A 14,870-nucleotide genomic window follows, 5' to 3' on the forward strand; every position below is an offset into this window, starting at 1 on the left:
CTTTCTTTTTCTTTCCTGTTTTTTTGACCACACCTAGTGTTACTCAAGATTTATTCCTGGCTCTACACTTCAAGATCACTCCTGGCAGTGCTCAGGGGACCATATGGGGTTCCGGGGAATGAACCTGAGTTGGCCATATGCAAGACAAACATCCTACCTGCTGCAGTTTCTAAGAATCAAAAAAAAAAGTTTTATGTGACAGGGGATAGCTCAGAGGACTGCAGTGCATGCTCAGCACTCACCAAGTCTAACTTTGATCTCTGGCACCATACGAACTCCTGAACACCACTGGATATATAACCTTGGTGGCTCCCAGCACTACAGAGAGACCCTAAAAACAAAAAGTTCTATGTGAGCCAGTAATCTCATATTATAGATGAATAATCAAGTGTTTTGGGAACATTAATAGAGAACTTTAATCACAGAGTACTTTGTTTTTCAGATCAAATCTGACATATTGCATTGACATCTGGATACCAACTTATAAGCAAAACAAGTGTTTCCCCTCCCCCGCCCCCAGAAAAGGAAAGATATTATAAATCTTGTTTTAAGAAGAATGGTTAAGAATGTCTTGCATTGGGGGTTGGAGCAATAGTAGAGTGGGTATGGCATTTGCCTTGCGTGCGGCTGACCCAGGTTTGATTCCCGGCATCCCATATGGTCCCCTGAGCACCACCAGGGGTAATTCCTGAGTGCAGAGCCAGGAGTAATCCCTGTGCATCTCCGGGATTGACCCAAAAAGATAAAAAAATGTGGTCCTGGGTTCCATCCCCAGCAATGCCCATACCCTGCCCCCGAAAGGGTGAAATACTAAAAAGAGAGAGGAATGCCGGAGAAAAAGAGCAGGCAAACTTGAGTTTAATTTCTTTTGAGTCACTTAGCTGTGTGACCTGAACAAATTATTTAATTCACTAATTCATCCTATGCCCTAGTTTCCTCATCTATACAATGAGGATAATTATAGCTCTTACTTGTCAGGGTTATTATAGGGTTATTATGGGTGCAGAGAAGGAACCAGTAGCTAGAGGAAATTCAATAAAAATAATTAATGTCATTGCTTTAAGTGTAATTATTTATTGTGAATTTAAATTTACATGTAGGAATCAGAGCAATAGTAAGTAGATAGGGTGTTTGCCTTGCATGAGGCTGACCCGGGTTTGGTTCCCGGCATCCCACATGGTTCCCTGAGTCAGCAAGCAGTAAATCTTGAATGCAGAGCCAGGAGTAAACTCTAAGCACTGCCAGGTGTAGCCTGAAAAACAAAAACAAAAAAAATCAGTGACATGAAAAATAACTCTAAAAGGTGCATATATATATAGCTTAGTGAGGTCAATGTAGCAGCCATCAAGGAAGTGAAGGGTGGTTGCAAGGAAAGGCCGCAGACATTTTGTGTGACTCCAAAGAACCACAGCAGGAGCCAAGGGCTCTTCTGAGAGCTGTCCAGCAGAAACTGCTGGACTATATTTACTGTAGAGAGTTCCTGGTCTCCAGAGTGGTATCCAACTGGCTCTTGACTGGGAACCTTTGCCAGAAAAGCTATGGAAGAGATGAAAGAGAAAACATAAAAGTAGAAAAATATCCCTACTATGCTCAGCAACAAGATGTCTCCCTCATACAATAATGAGGATGTGGGCAAGAATGATAATACAGCAGGTAGGACGTTTGCCTTGCACATAGCTGACCCAAGTTGATCCCCAACATGCCATATGGTCCTCCAAACACTGCCAGCAGTAACCCCTGAACAAGGAGTAAGCCTTGGACCATAAACAAAAAAAGAAAATGTGAAATTCTACCAATGAGGGCCAGAGCAATAGTACAGTGGGGAGGGTATTGGCCTTGTACATAGCCAACCTGAGTTCAATCCCCGACATTCTATATGGTCCCCAGAGCACCACCAGGAGTGACTCCTGAGTACAGAGCAAGGAGTAACCCCTAAGCATCGCTAGGTGTGACCCAAAAAGAAAAAAAGAAATTCTACCAATGAATCCTATCTAGTATAGGGAAAGAATATAAAGGGAGGTCAAGGCCTGAATGGAGTTTATGTCTTATCTCCAGGTGCTATTTTTCTGCTTTTTAATGTTTGGGGTCTCTTCCTGGGAAAAAAAATTCTGACCTGGTCAAAACTCATAGTAATTATTCAAGGGAAGGGAAAAAGAAAAAAACAAAGACAAAAAAAATAGAGAGAGAGAGAGATTAATGCAGTTGGAATTTAAAAAAATCTAAGAATGTGGTGTTGACTGGGGAGAAGACTAAAGATCTATGTAAGACACACCCAAGTGCTTTTGATGTTTGACCAATTATTGTCTTTATTATTCTTCCTGCCATAGATGCAACTGCAATTTATGTAACAGGATGTTTAAAAAAGATTAAAGAGAAACTGTAAAGGGTTTCTGAGGTGATAAGAGTCTCTAGAATATATATATTTATGGACGTTTAGAATATAAGTTCCTGGACATTCTTAGAATAAACCATCTATTTGTTTTTCTTTCTTAGAAGAAGAAAAGAAAATTTGTGTTACAATATGGCTGCTTCCTGCACACAATGATATAGAAATAGCAGAACAAAGAGCAAATAAATATCAGAGTTAAGAGACCTTGGTGGGGATTCAACCTGCAACCTGTACTGGGTTTTCATCAGCACACTGGGGGCCAAAATAATTCATATTGTTTTATATTATTTAAATGTTTGTAATGGGGGGCTGGAGTGATAACATAGCGGGTAGGGCGTTTGCCTTGCATGCGGTCAACCCGGGTTCAAATTCCAGCATCCCATATGGTCCCCTGAGCACCGCCAGGAGTAATTCCTGAGTGCAGAGCCAGGAGTAACCCCTGTGCATCGCCAGGTGTGACCCAAAAATAAAAAAAAAAATGTTTGTAATGTAATTGGATTACATCTGTGATTAGAAGAAAAGGTTGTTCTATTATTCAGGTAGGTGAGTTATGTAGGATTTGTGATTTCCAGAGGCTAGAGATAGAGCATAGCAGGTAGGGCACTTGCTTTGTACATCGCCAACCTGGGTTCAGTCCTGATACCCCATATGGGTCCTCCCCCCATCCCCTGTTAGGCCTACCAGAATGACCCTTGAATAAGAGCCAGGAGTAAGTCCAGAGCACCACTGGGTGTGTCCTTATGGGGGGGGGAAGGGGGGAAGAGTTTGTACTGTCATTAGTTAATGGCAAAGATGAAAATTAAACAATTTTTGATAGAGGAGTCTATGGAATTGAATTTGCTATGAACTGTGACTTAGCTTAGAAGAGTTTCCTAGAGACGTCTGAAGGACAGATAATCTCACTGATATTCAAGACTTTTCCTCATTCAAAAACATAAATCAGGGGCTGGAGCGATAGCACAGCAGGTAGAGCATTTGCCTTGCACTCAGCGGACCCGTATTCGATTCCCAGCATCCCATATGGTCCCCCAAGTACCACCAGGAATGATTCCTGAGTGCATGAGCCAGGAGTAACTCCTGTGCATCACCGGGTGTAACCCAAAAAGCAAACAAACAAACAAACAAAAAAAACTGATGTACTGGGCACCCAACAAAATGATTCTGAGGCACAGTCTCCAGTTTTCTTACATTAGTAATGTATAAATTTTTTTTTTTGGGTCACATCCGGCGATGCACAGGGGTTACTCCTGGCTCTTCACTCAGGAATTACCCCTGGTGGTGCTCAGGGGACCATATGGGATGCTGGGATTAGAACCCGTGTCGGCCGCGTGCAAGGCAAACGCCCTACCCGCTGTGCTATCGCTCCAGCCCCAGTAATGTATAAATTGTTCATTTTAATTCTTTTTCAAAAAACCTAGTTCAACATTCAGTGTGTGCTGTATTTAGTGAAATCTTTATTCCGACCTTTTTCTCACCTTATTGAACAAAGCCCAGAGAAGAAATATGAAGGTTAGTGTTTGCTTTGCATGTGGCCAACCTCGGCACAACGCCCAATACCTCATATATTCCTCTGAGTACTCTCAGGAATAATCCCTTAGTAGAGTGAGAAGTAAGTCCTGAACCCCACTGGGTGTTGCCCATCTCTGCCTCCCCAGAAGAATCAATTATAGAAGTAAAATCCTTTCTCTCTCGGGTCTGGAGACAGCACAGCAGGTAGGGTGCTTGCCTTGCATACAGCAGACCAGGTCTGATTCTCGCATCCTTTATGGTCCCTGAGTCTCTGGGAGTGACCATCCCTGAGCACAGAGTCAGGAGTAAGTCCTGAGCACAGCCAGGTGTATCCCAGAAAAGGAAAGAAAAGAATAAATAATAACAACAAAAACCTTTCCCCCCTAATATTTTGGCTTTTATTTCACCAAAACAAGTTTATTTTTTCCATAGTCACAGATCAATTATGAAAAGTAATTATCTATGCAACAATATATAGCCTCAGAAATCACTCAGACACTGTTCAATTGTTTCATAAAGGAAAATTTCAGATCAAGCATGGCTTTCAGTTTGCAGATTATCTTTAGTCTCCTTTAATCTGAAATCAATTTTTGTTTTAGTTTGTTTTGGAGTCACACTTGGTTGTGCTCAGGGCTTACTCCAGGCTCTGCACTCAGGGATCACTCTTGGCAGGTGTGGGGGACAATACAGGGTGTCAGGGATCGAACCCAAATTGGCCGAATGCAAGGTACAGTACAGCCCTACCCACTGTACTATAGCTACAGTCCCCCCCCCCAAACTTAGATTTTTTGTTTGTTTTTATTTTGGGTTCATACCCAAAATTTTGTGCTCATAGATTACTCCTTGGCAGGGCCCAGGGACCATATGGTATGCCAGGAATCAAACCCACGTTGGCCACATAAAAGGCAAGAGCCCTGCCCACTGCACTATCTCTCTAGCAGATCTGCTTTTGTTTCTTTTTTGTTGTCTTTTTTTTTTCTTTTTGGGTAACTCCCGGTGATGCACAGGGGTTACTCCTGGCTCTGCACTCAGGAATTACTCCTGGCGGTGTTCAGGGGACCATATGGGATGCTGGGAATCTAACCCGGGTCGACTGCATGCAAGACAAACACCCTACCCACTGTGCTATCACTCCAGCCCCTCTAGCAGACCTGGAATAGATTTTTCACTTTGTCTCTCATGACGTATTTGAAAGGCTCCAGGTCAGTTGCTTTGTAAAGTGTTACTCATGATTAGGTTCAGGGTGAGTATTCTCAGCATGAATAGCATAGAAGTAATGGGGTCTTTTTCTGTAGAGGAATCAAGAATTGACGTGTTCTGTTATTGTTGAACTTACTTCTAATCACTTGATTAAGGTAGGGTCATCAGATTTCTCCACTTTAAAATCACTATTTTGGGGGCTGGAGTGATAATACAGTGGGTAGGGCATTTGCCTTGCACACAGCTGACTCAGGTTCAATCCCCCACAACCATATGGTCCTCTGAGCACCGCTGGGAATAATTCCCTAGTGCAGAGCCAGGAGTATCCCCTGAGCATGGCTGAGCATAACCCAAAAAAGAAAATTGATTAATTAATTAATTAAAATAAAATCACTATTTTGGGGCTGGAGAGCTGTTCAAAGGGCTGAGTATATGCCTGGTGTGCAGGAGGCTCAGGTCTGGTCTCTAGTACCAAATGGTCCTTGAGCACCAAAGGGAAAAGTCAGGAATAGCCACCAAGCACAGCCAGGTGTATCCAAACCCCACACCCCGTGTCAAATGAATAAAATGACTATATCCTCCTATACACTTAGCAAGTAACTTATGAGAGATACATTGAGACTACATAAATAATCTTGTTCCTCAATAAACTTTATTCACCAATTTAAGTATTCATTGATGATTCTGGCCTGGGCAATAATATCCGAATGGAATTTTCACAATTCTACTATTCTTGGGGCTGGAGAGATAGCACAGCGGGTAGGGCGTTTGCCTTACACGCGGCCGACCCGGGTTCAAATCCCAGCATCCCATATGGTCCCCTGAGCACGGCCAGGGGTAATTCCTGAGTGCAGAGCCAGGAGTAACCCCTGTGCATCGCCGGGTGTGACCCAAAAAGCCAAAAACAAACAAACAAAAAAAACAATTCTACTATTCTTCATATATATATACATAATATATATTATATATCATATGTCATACATAGGCATTCTATTATTAAAAATTAATAACTTATTTGGTTATTTATTTATACTAATATGATTTATACATACTTGTTTAATTCAATGAGTTACAATCTATTTTTGGTACTATTATTGTCATTATTTGGGTCTGAAGTTGATGTTGGGAGCCCCTTCGATCCATTCTTTTGACTTGTCTCCAAATTTCTTTGAGCTCTCTAATCTTATAACACAGTAAGGGATTCCAGGCTTTCTTGTGTATCCCTATCACCAGTCCTGAAATTAGTCATTTCTCTAAGAAATTCTAGTTCTTTTTATGGAGAATAGGACTTAGAACTGAGTGCTGAAAGTATGTAAAGGGATATACATGATAACCTTTCAGTATCTGTCTTGCAAATCATAATGCCCAAAAGGAAAGAGAGAAGGAGAGAAAGAGAGAGGGTCTACCACAGAGGCAGACTGGGGGTGGGGGTTGGGGTGTTGAAGGAGAAACTGAGGACATTGGTGGTGGAAAATGAACATTTGTGAAGGGACAGGTGTTGGAATACTGTATGACTGAAATCCAATCATGAACAATTCTGTAACTGTATCTCATGGTGATTCAATTAACAAATTATAATAATTTTTTAAAAAAGGAAATAAAATATATTGCTTATTTGAATGGAATTGTATATAAATATTTTATATACAATTATATGTATATAAATGTTAAAATGTTCATTGTAAGCACTAATTGCTAATAAAGCAATACATATTATTAATAAAATATTAACTTGAAAATATCCTCGAAATAAAACAGGATCTCTAAAAAGAAAGAAAACAGTATTTAGAAAGAGTAGGTTGAATTTTTATTTTATTTTATTTTTATTTTATTTTTTTGCTTTTTGGGTCACACCCGGCGATGCACAGGGGTTACTCCTGGCTCTGCACTCAGGAATTACCCCTGGCGGGACCATATGGGATGCTGGGAATCGAACCCGGGTCTACTACATGCAAGGCAAACGCCCTACCCGCTGCACTATCGCTCCAGCCCCTGAATTTTTTTTTTTTAAAGTAAAACAAGTTTATTGGGGACAAAAGGGAAGGAAAGAGAGAGGCAGATTTAGACATGTGCTCAAAAGAGAGCCCAGTCTTCTCCAGCACAAAGAAAGGCCCAGAGTCTTTCAGTCTGCTGCTTCCACTGACGGAGCACTGTGTACAGGCCTCCCCGAGAGCGGGCCGGGGCTCCACTGCCGTCTGCGCCTGTCTGTCCGTCTGTCCGTCCGTCTGTCTGTCTGTCTGTCCGTCTGTCCGTCCGTCTGTCTGTCTGTCTGTCTGTCTGTCTGTCTGTCTGTCTGTCCGTCTCTCTCTGTCTCTGTCTCTGTCTCTCTCTCTCACACACACACCCCTTATAAAACGATGTGCTCATATTGACATTTCCACTTCCGGCAGAGCATTGCCAGGGCTCGTTTTAGCTTCCCTGCTTTCCATATTTATAACTCCCTTTTCTGAGTGAGAGATCTTTAAAACCAGCCTTAATGACTGCATTAGCCACCGGTTCTCTTTCCCCTCTGATTCACTTCAGGGCAATTTCCTGTCGTCTTGAAGCCAAACCTGTGTGCACATGCCAATGCGCACGGCACCTAAGGCCCTGCTGCCTGCGGGGCCCCTCCAGCGCGACCGCCGTGGGCCTCTGCTCCTGCCTCTGCAGGGGCCCGACACCGGCCCTCCCAGCCTACCGTGTCTGCAACAGGAGGACTCTTCACCCAGGTTTGCTCCCCACAGTGACAGGGCCAATCTGGCGGGCTGCTTAAAAGTTCTGGCCACTCACAGAGACTTTATGGAAGCAATTTTTTCTGGAGCCTCACACGCCCTTTCAGTTCTTCCCTTCGGATTCAGTATGAATCTTTGTGTCCAGGATGGCTCCGTTTCTAACTGTGGCTCACAGCTCCCTCTTCTCTTAGAATGAGAAAACAACTAAAGGAATGGACTCTTTCTACACCTTTGTACACATTGAACCTTGTCAGCCCATCCCCCACATGTCTGAGAGCCAGATGTGTCATCCTAAATTCTAACAATGCCCCCCAACCCATTGCTATTCTCTATTTTGGGGGGTAAGGCACACCCAGCAGTGCTCAGGGTTTCCTCCTGGCTCTGTGCGAGGGAGGAACTCGGGACTACATGGGGTGCTGAGGATTGAACCTGGGTCAGATACAGGCAAGACAAACATCTTACCTGCTGTGAGGATCTCTCCAGCCCCCAGATTGTCATTCTCTATTTGATCAATAATTTAATTCAGGAATTCTCCTGCTTTCCGTTCTGGAGTTGCTGACATCCCATGTCAGGGTGCATACTTTATTTTCCTTTTACAAGGAGTATTAGAAAGACAGTGGAAATGTTCAAAGTTATCCAGGTGCTTCTAAATAAGAAGGTATGTTTGAGAACTCATGTTTTTGGAATGAAATTCCTTTGCTTCCCCCACCCTCTCTCCGCGTTCACCTTAGAATTAGTTTCCTCCTTTAATAAATCTATTTTACACATGCACACAAAAAAGAAACTCTTGGAGATAGAGGACTCAAATCAGAAACTGCACAGAAATAACTAGGCTGCACTTCATGCCTGCATCCAGGGATTGGATCTAAGAAGCTGATCCCTTCTGAAGCTCCTGACTGGTGGAGACAAGTTTCAGCTGTAGGCCACCCCATGTCACATCTGATCACAGAAACACTATTGTTTGGCAGGTCTCTTAGGACACCATCATCAGGATGTGGATGTTAAGTTGGTTTCCAACAGTGCCACAGACACCTAATATATCACTCCCTAATTACTCTTTTGTTTTCAGCTGCACACTTCTGAAGGAGGAGTTGGCCAGTTAGCAAAGCAGTCTGTCTACAGCTACAAGACTGAAGGGGATTAAAGTAATTTGTGGATAGAACAGACTCAAGACTTAATGACCTTGATGTCATTAAGATTCTTCCCTCTCTACGGACTAACTCATCCTAGGTTGGTTGGTTACCTCTGAACATTTTAATGCTAAGTGGGTATTTAATATATGCAATTATTTTGAATTAAGATAAAATCTCCTGAGCACCTGAAAGACATAGGGGCAAGTCAGATAATTCTGAATTTAAGCCAGACTATATTAAATATTCAGCATTACGAGTCTTAACAATAGGCTGTGGAGGCTTGGGAGATAGTACAGGAAGTGAGACACTTGCCTTCCAATATGGCCCTTGAGCACTGCCCAGGGTCAGTCTGAGCAGCACCAGGACTAGACACTGAGTACCATGGGCCCAAGCCACTTCCTTCCCCCACAGCTAACAATAGGCTATGGAAGCCAAATATGTTTTTTTGGTATTTTATTTCCAGAAAAAGAATTTTACTAGTTAACATTGTGACATCATTTGAATAAATATTCTCTGATAACATCTTTAAATGACAATGATTTTGTAATTTTTGTATGCTTGAAACTTTAAACACCAGGATTTGCAAAACTGTTCAGAATACAGCTGTTTTAGGTACTCAATGTTCCAATCCCAGCACCAATGTGACCTTCTCTCAATGTCCACAGTTCCCCACTAACTCTCCAAACTTAGCAGACACAAAATAATTTACACTATATTTCTTGTTGCAAGCAAATGAAATTACTTTAAAAAAATAGTTCAGTTACAGAAAATTTGCTCTATCTCACAATGATGTTATTGAAGTTATTGTCTGAGGATTTACTGGGCTGGTTGGTGCTAGTTGAGCCTTCTGTGTTATTGTTTTCATGCACTGAGCTTAGCGGTCTTCTACACAACTTTCCCATCTAATTTGCTGTTTCTACCTGGCTGTCAGTACTGTGAAATTTGGAACAGCCACATATGCGGTTGTGTGCTCCAGGAGCTGTGGAACTGGGACGATCCTGAAGCTTGGAATATCTTTGAGATTAGTCATGGAGCTGTGGCACCAGGCCGTTTACATAACAGAGGATGCCGGGTGTGAATAGGGAGCTGGACCTTTAGGCAAAGCAAGAACTCAGCCCATCCTTAACCCAAGAAGTCTTCTCAGCCCAGAGACTGGTCTACCAGTGCAATTTAGCAGCTTGGCATCTCTTTCTAGATTAGTCCTGAATTAAATTTTCTTTACTGGAATTAAAGGTTCAAGGGTAAGGAACCCTTGTTTTGTGCCTTGTTCCTTCTATCAGTTTCTCTAGCCCCAACCTGAGTATGCCTACCTCAAAATAATAGTTCCACAGGTTATTGTTAAAAAAACAAAAGTTTAGTGGTATACTAGAAGGAAATTAAAAATCATTAAATTTAGAAAGAATTAATGCTGTTATTGGTATTTCCAGCACTATCAGGGTGAACTTGGAAAAATACTGCTAGTATAAGTAAAGAATCAAACCTTTCTTTCATCGCTAGTAGTACAAAAGCTTGCTAAGACAGAACTCACCTAGAGCCTTAAACATTTTAAACTTCAGGGGCTGGAGTGGTAGCACAGTGGGGAGGACATTTGCCTTGCACGGGGCCAGTCCTGGTTCGATCCCTAACATCCTATATGGTCCCCCAAGCACCTCCAAAAGTTATTCCTGAGTGCAGAGCCAGGAGTAACAATTAAGCATCACTGGGTGTGACCCGAAAACAAAACAAAAAAGCAACCACCCCCCAAAAAAATTAAACTTCATATAGTTTGGAGTTGCTAAGGGAGTAAGTAGCCTATCATAACTTGAAGATACAAGGAGCAAAGTTTAAGGCAGAGGGGGAAAAATATGCTTACATTTTATAGGCTAATTAGGAAAACATATATATATTTTTTTCTTTTTGGGTCACACCTGGTGATGCACAGGGGTTTTTCCTGGCTCTGCACTCAGGAATTACCCCTGGCCGTGCTCAGGGGACCATATGGGATGCTGGGATTTGAACCCGGGTCGGCTGCGTGCAAGGCAAACACCCTACCCGCTGTGCTATTGCTCCAGCCCCCAGGAAAACATATATCTTCCTCCATGTGGAATTAGGTACAGGGATCTCAAACCTAAATGCTTTACAAGGTGGGCCAGTCTACAGTGCTATTGGATTTAAATAGTAGGAGAGATTGGGGGAAATGGGGATTGTGTGTACCTTTGAAAGATATTAAAAAACACTCTTATACATGGCTCCAGGGGCTAGAGCGATAACACAGTGGGTAGGGCGTTTGCCTTGCACAAGGCAGACCTAGGTTCGATTCCCAGCATTCCATGTGGGAATGCTCAGGGCACCTGAGCACCGCCAGGAGTAATTCCTGAGTGCAGATCCAGGAATAACCCCAGGTGTGACCCCAAAAAAGCAAAAAAAAAAAAAAACAACACATTTTATACATGGCTCCATGTGATACAACAATTTTCACTAACTTTTTTTCTAAAGAATATTTTTTTTATCATTCCATTAGAAAATTAGGGGCTGGAGTGATAGTACAGCAGGTAGGGCATTTGCCTTGCACACAGCCAACTTGGGTTCAATCCCTGGCATCCCATTTGGTCCCCCAAGCACCGCCAGGAGTAAGTCCTGAGCACAGAGCCAGGAGTAACCCCTGAACTTCGCTGGGGTGACCAAAAAAGCAAAAAAAAATTTTTTTAAAGAAAATTATTGTTAATAAGTAATATAAAATAAATGATTGAGAGCATGTTATGGGGGCAGGATTAAGGAGTGGTTGGGAAATACTGATACAAGGGTGGAGGAAAGGTGTAATGGTGGTGGGGCTGATGTTGGAATACTGAAAGCTACATGATGAAACAAATCATCATAAACAACTTTGTAAACCAAAGTGTTTATATAAAGTGTAAGGGGAAATTTTACCTATGTAGATCTTACCTATTCCGTGTAAATTTCAAAATATGTTAATACAGAAATGAAAAAAAATATCTTAGGGGCCAGAGAGAGTATAATGGGTAAGGTGCTTACCTTTCATGCAGCCAGCCTGGTACTGCATATGGTCCTGAGGCTGCCAGGAGTGACCTTTACACACAGTGCCAGGAGAAACCACTGCATACACTGGTGAGGCTCAACCACTCCCCCCGCCACTCCCCCTGCCAAGGTGGAAAGTCATTTAAAGAGGCCATGTATGTGGCTCAGGGGTAAAAGGCATATTTTGCATGCCTGAGATCTCACTTGATTTCTATCACCCCAACCCCCGCCCTCCCCACATATAAATCCAAAACAATCATTTCAAGACTGCAGCAGCAATAACAAACATTATGCTGCTCTACACTTCTGCGATATAAATTCACTTCACTAGCAATCTGAGAGATTTATTTTATTTTATTTTATTTTATTTATTTTATTTTTTATTTTTTTTGCTTTTTGGATCACACCCAGCGATGCTCAGGGGTTACTCCTGGCTCTGCACTCAGGAATTACTCCTGGCGGTGCTTGGGGGACCATATGGGATGCCGGGGATCGAACCTGAGTCGGCCGCGTGCAAGGCAAACGCCCTACCCACTGTGCTATCGCTCCGGCCCCTGAGAGATTTATTTTATTTATTTATTTTTTTTTTGCTTTTTGGGTCACACCTGGTGATGCACAGGGGTTACTCCTGGCTCTACACTCAGAAATTACCCCTGGCCGTGCTCAGGGGACCATATGGGATGCTGGGTTTCGAACCCGGGTCGGCCGCGTACAAGGCAAACGCCCTACCCGCTGTGCTATCACTCCAGCCCCTCAACATTCACTCTTGATAACTATATGTAAGTGTCTGCGTGCATCTGTGTTCCAACAGTTATTGGCTGGACAACTTAGAGTAAAGAAGCAACTTAGTATACCTAATAAACTTAAAAGTAAACTTAAATAAAGGTCACACTTAGTGGGCCTGTGGGGTCTAGTTTGTTCTGTGGGACTGGAAATCCAAAGACCCCTGTGATTGGTCTGATGCGTTTGGTTTTATTTGGCTGCATAATTTAGAAAATGCACAACTGGAAACAGCATAATACAATTCCTAGGATGATACCAATTCCGTGAGTAATGACCAGTGCTTCACAAAGGCAGGAGGAAAGGCAAATAGGAGAGGCAAGAAAATGTGAGGGCTTCTCAGACCAAAGCTGGAACAGCTGTAGACTGGGATTGCTCCTGGGCAAGGTACAAAAATCTTTTTAGCTCTCTTGGGACTATTAGGTATATAGCAGGACTAACCTCTGATGCCCTAAGACAAGAATGTAGAAAAAATATGCAGCTTAATCACTGTCACTAATCTCATTTTATTTTCCAATCCCTTTCTCTCAGTGTGCAGGGGATAGACTATGGGTTTGGGGAACTTGATTTTGCTGCTCTCCTTTCTGCACTTGGTTTTGGGGAACTCCCAGCAATGCTCAGGGACAGCTCCTGGATATATCCTTGGGAGTTACTCCTGGTGGTGCGCAGGGGACTGTGCTGTATCAGGGATTGACACAGGCCTCCTGCGTGCAAAACATCTGCTCAGTCCGTTGTGTTCTCTCTCTCTTCCTGCTTCTGTTTTGCTGTTGGAATTGTTTGGTGAAACACTCAACGGTCCTCAGGGCTTACTCCTGACTTGGCTTCTCTTTTATAGCCTGCCGTGGGCTCACCTGGCCAAAGCTATAGTGATGCATGATTTGAATAGTTACTTTACCCTTAAAGCAGCAGATCAACAAAGTCATGAATCTGTATCTAAGTCATGAACTGTTTCTAAGTCCCAATGGGCTTTCCAGGAAGGCAAAGCACCAAATGCCCTGACTTGTGTGATTTCACGTTGTTCCCTTCCTATACTGTGATTTCCTTCTATTGCTCCAACCATTCATTAAGTCTAACAAACCTACTCAACCCTGTGTGGTGGCAGCATGGAGAAAAGGGGAATGAAACAGTAACTTGTAGACTGACTCACATTTATACTACTCCTGCAGGACTGTGTCTAGGAACCTAGGACAATGACTGCTATCAACTAAGTGGTAAAGCAAGTGGCTGGTGAGGAATCAAGGATGCAGACATCTGGGAAGAGCTGGCAATTTCTAAGGAGGGCGTAAACAACTCAGAGGGGACATAAAACATCTCTCCTCCTTTCTCCACTTACGAGAGTCAGCAATGAGACAGGAACATTCCAGTGGGTGATTGCCCTAAGATCTCTTCTTTGCCTTAATATCACAAGACTTATTACCTTAATGAGATGTCATGAGAGTGAAAAATGACTGTTCTTCAGTCCCAGACAGCTGTCTACATCAGACACTGTTCACAGGACTGATAAGGTTATAGATAAAATTATTTTAAAAACTGAAAGAAAAAAATCTATAATTCTGTGATCTTCAGGGGAAAGCACTCTGAGAAAAAAGACATGAAGGCAGGACATTCCCAGATGGTTTAGGACCTGTGGATGTCACAACCGGAAGAGAGGTACAAATTCACGGGCATGTTATTATCTCCAGATTTTGATAGATCTCCTAATTTTGGTCCTCCTAAATGACAGACTCATTAATGAAGGATTAAGTTAATTTTTCTCAGGTTTTCTTAAAGGTTTAAAAACTAAGGCTGGACTCAGGGAATGGGGTCAGACTGGCTGAGCTAGCTTTGCTTTTGCAGTTCAGGGTGGTTTTAGCAGGCAGTTGGAGACTCTACAATGGAATTGATACTGTACTTAGGGGCTGAGGAAGTTCCTGCTACTTTCCCCTTTCTGCTTTTTAATCACTAAAGATGATTTAGGAGCTTATTTGCTAAGTGAAGAATAATCTGCTGACATTTGTTCCCAGCTTTTACTAGATCTAGGCTCAAGTGCTTAACATAGTATCTTTTAATTGACTTTCCTAATATCAAAGATCAAATATTACAAAATATTGAGAAGTGAAGGGAACTGTGTCTGTGATGTCCCATGAAGGTGAC

The 14,870-nt window shown here is 42.6% G+C and overlaps 1 long non-coding RNA gene across 1 annotated transcript in view; it reads right to left on the reverse strand.

Moving 5' to 3' along the window:
• Positions 1-1,077: 1,077 nt before the first annotated feature.
• LOC129404952 (uncharacterized) overlaps positions 1,078-14,870 on the reverse strand; it is a 50,164-nt gene continuing 36,371 nt past the window's right edge. The window contains exon 3 of the long non-coding RNA XR_008630274.1: positions 1,078-1,252. This is a non-coding gene — a long non-coding RNA (uncharacterized LOC129404952). The remainder of the gene's footprint in view (positions 1,253-14,870) is intronic.

This window comes from Sorex araneus, chromosome 5, assembly GCF_027595985.1.
Source record: "Sorex araneus isolate mSorAra2 chromosome 5, mSorAra2.pri, whole genome shotgun sequence".
Lineage (NCBI taxonomy): Eukaryota > Metazoa > Chordata > Mammalia > Eulipotyphla > Soricidae > Sorex > Sorex araneus.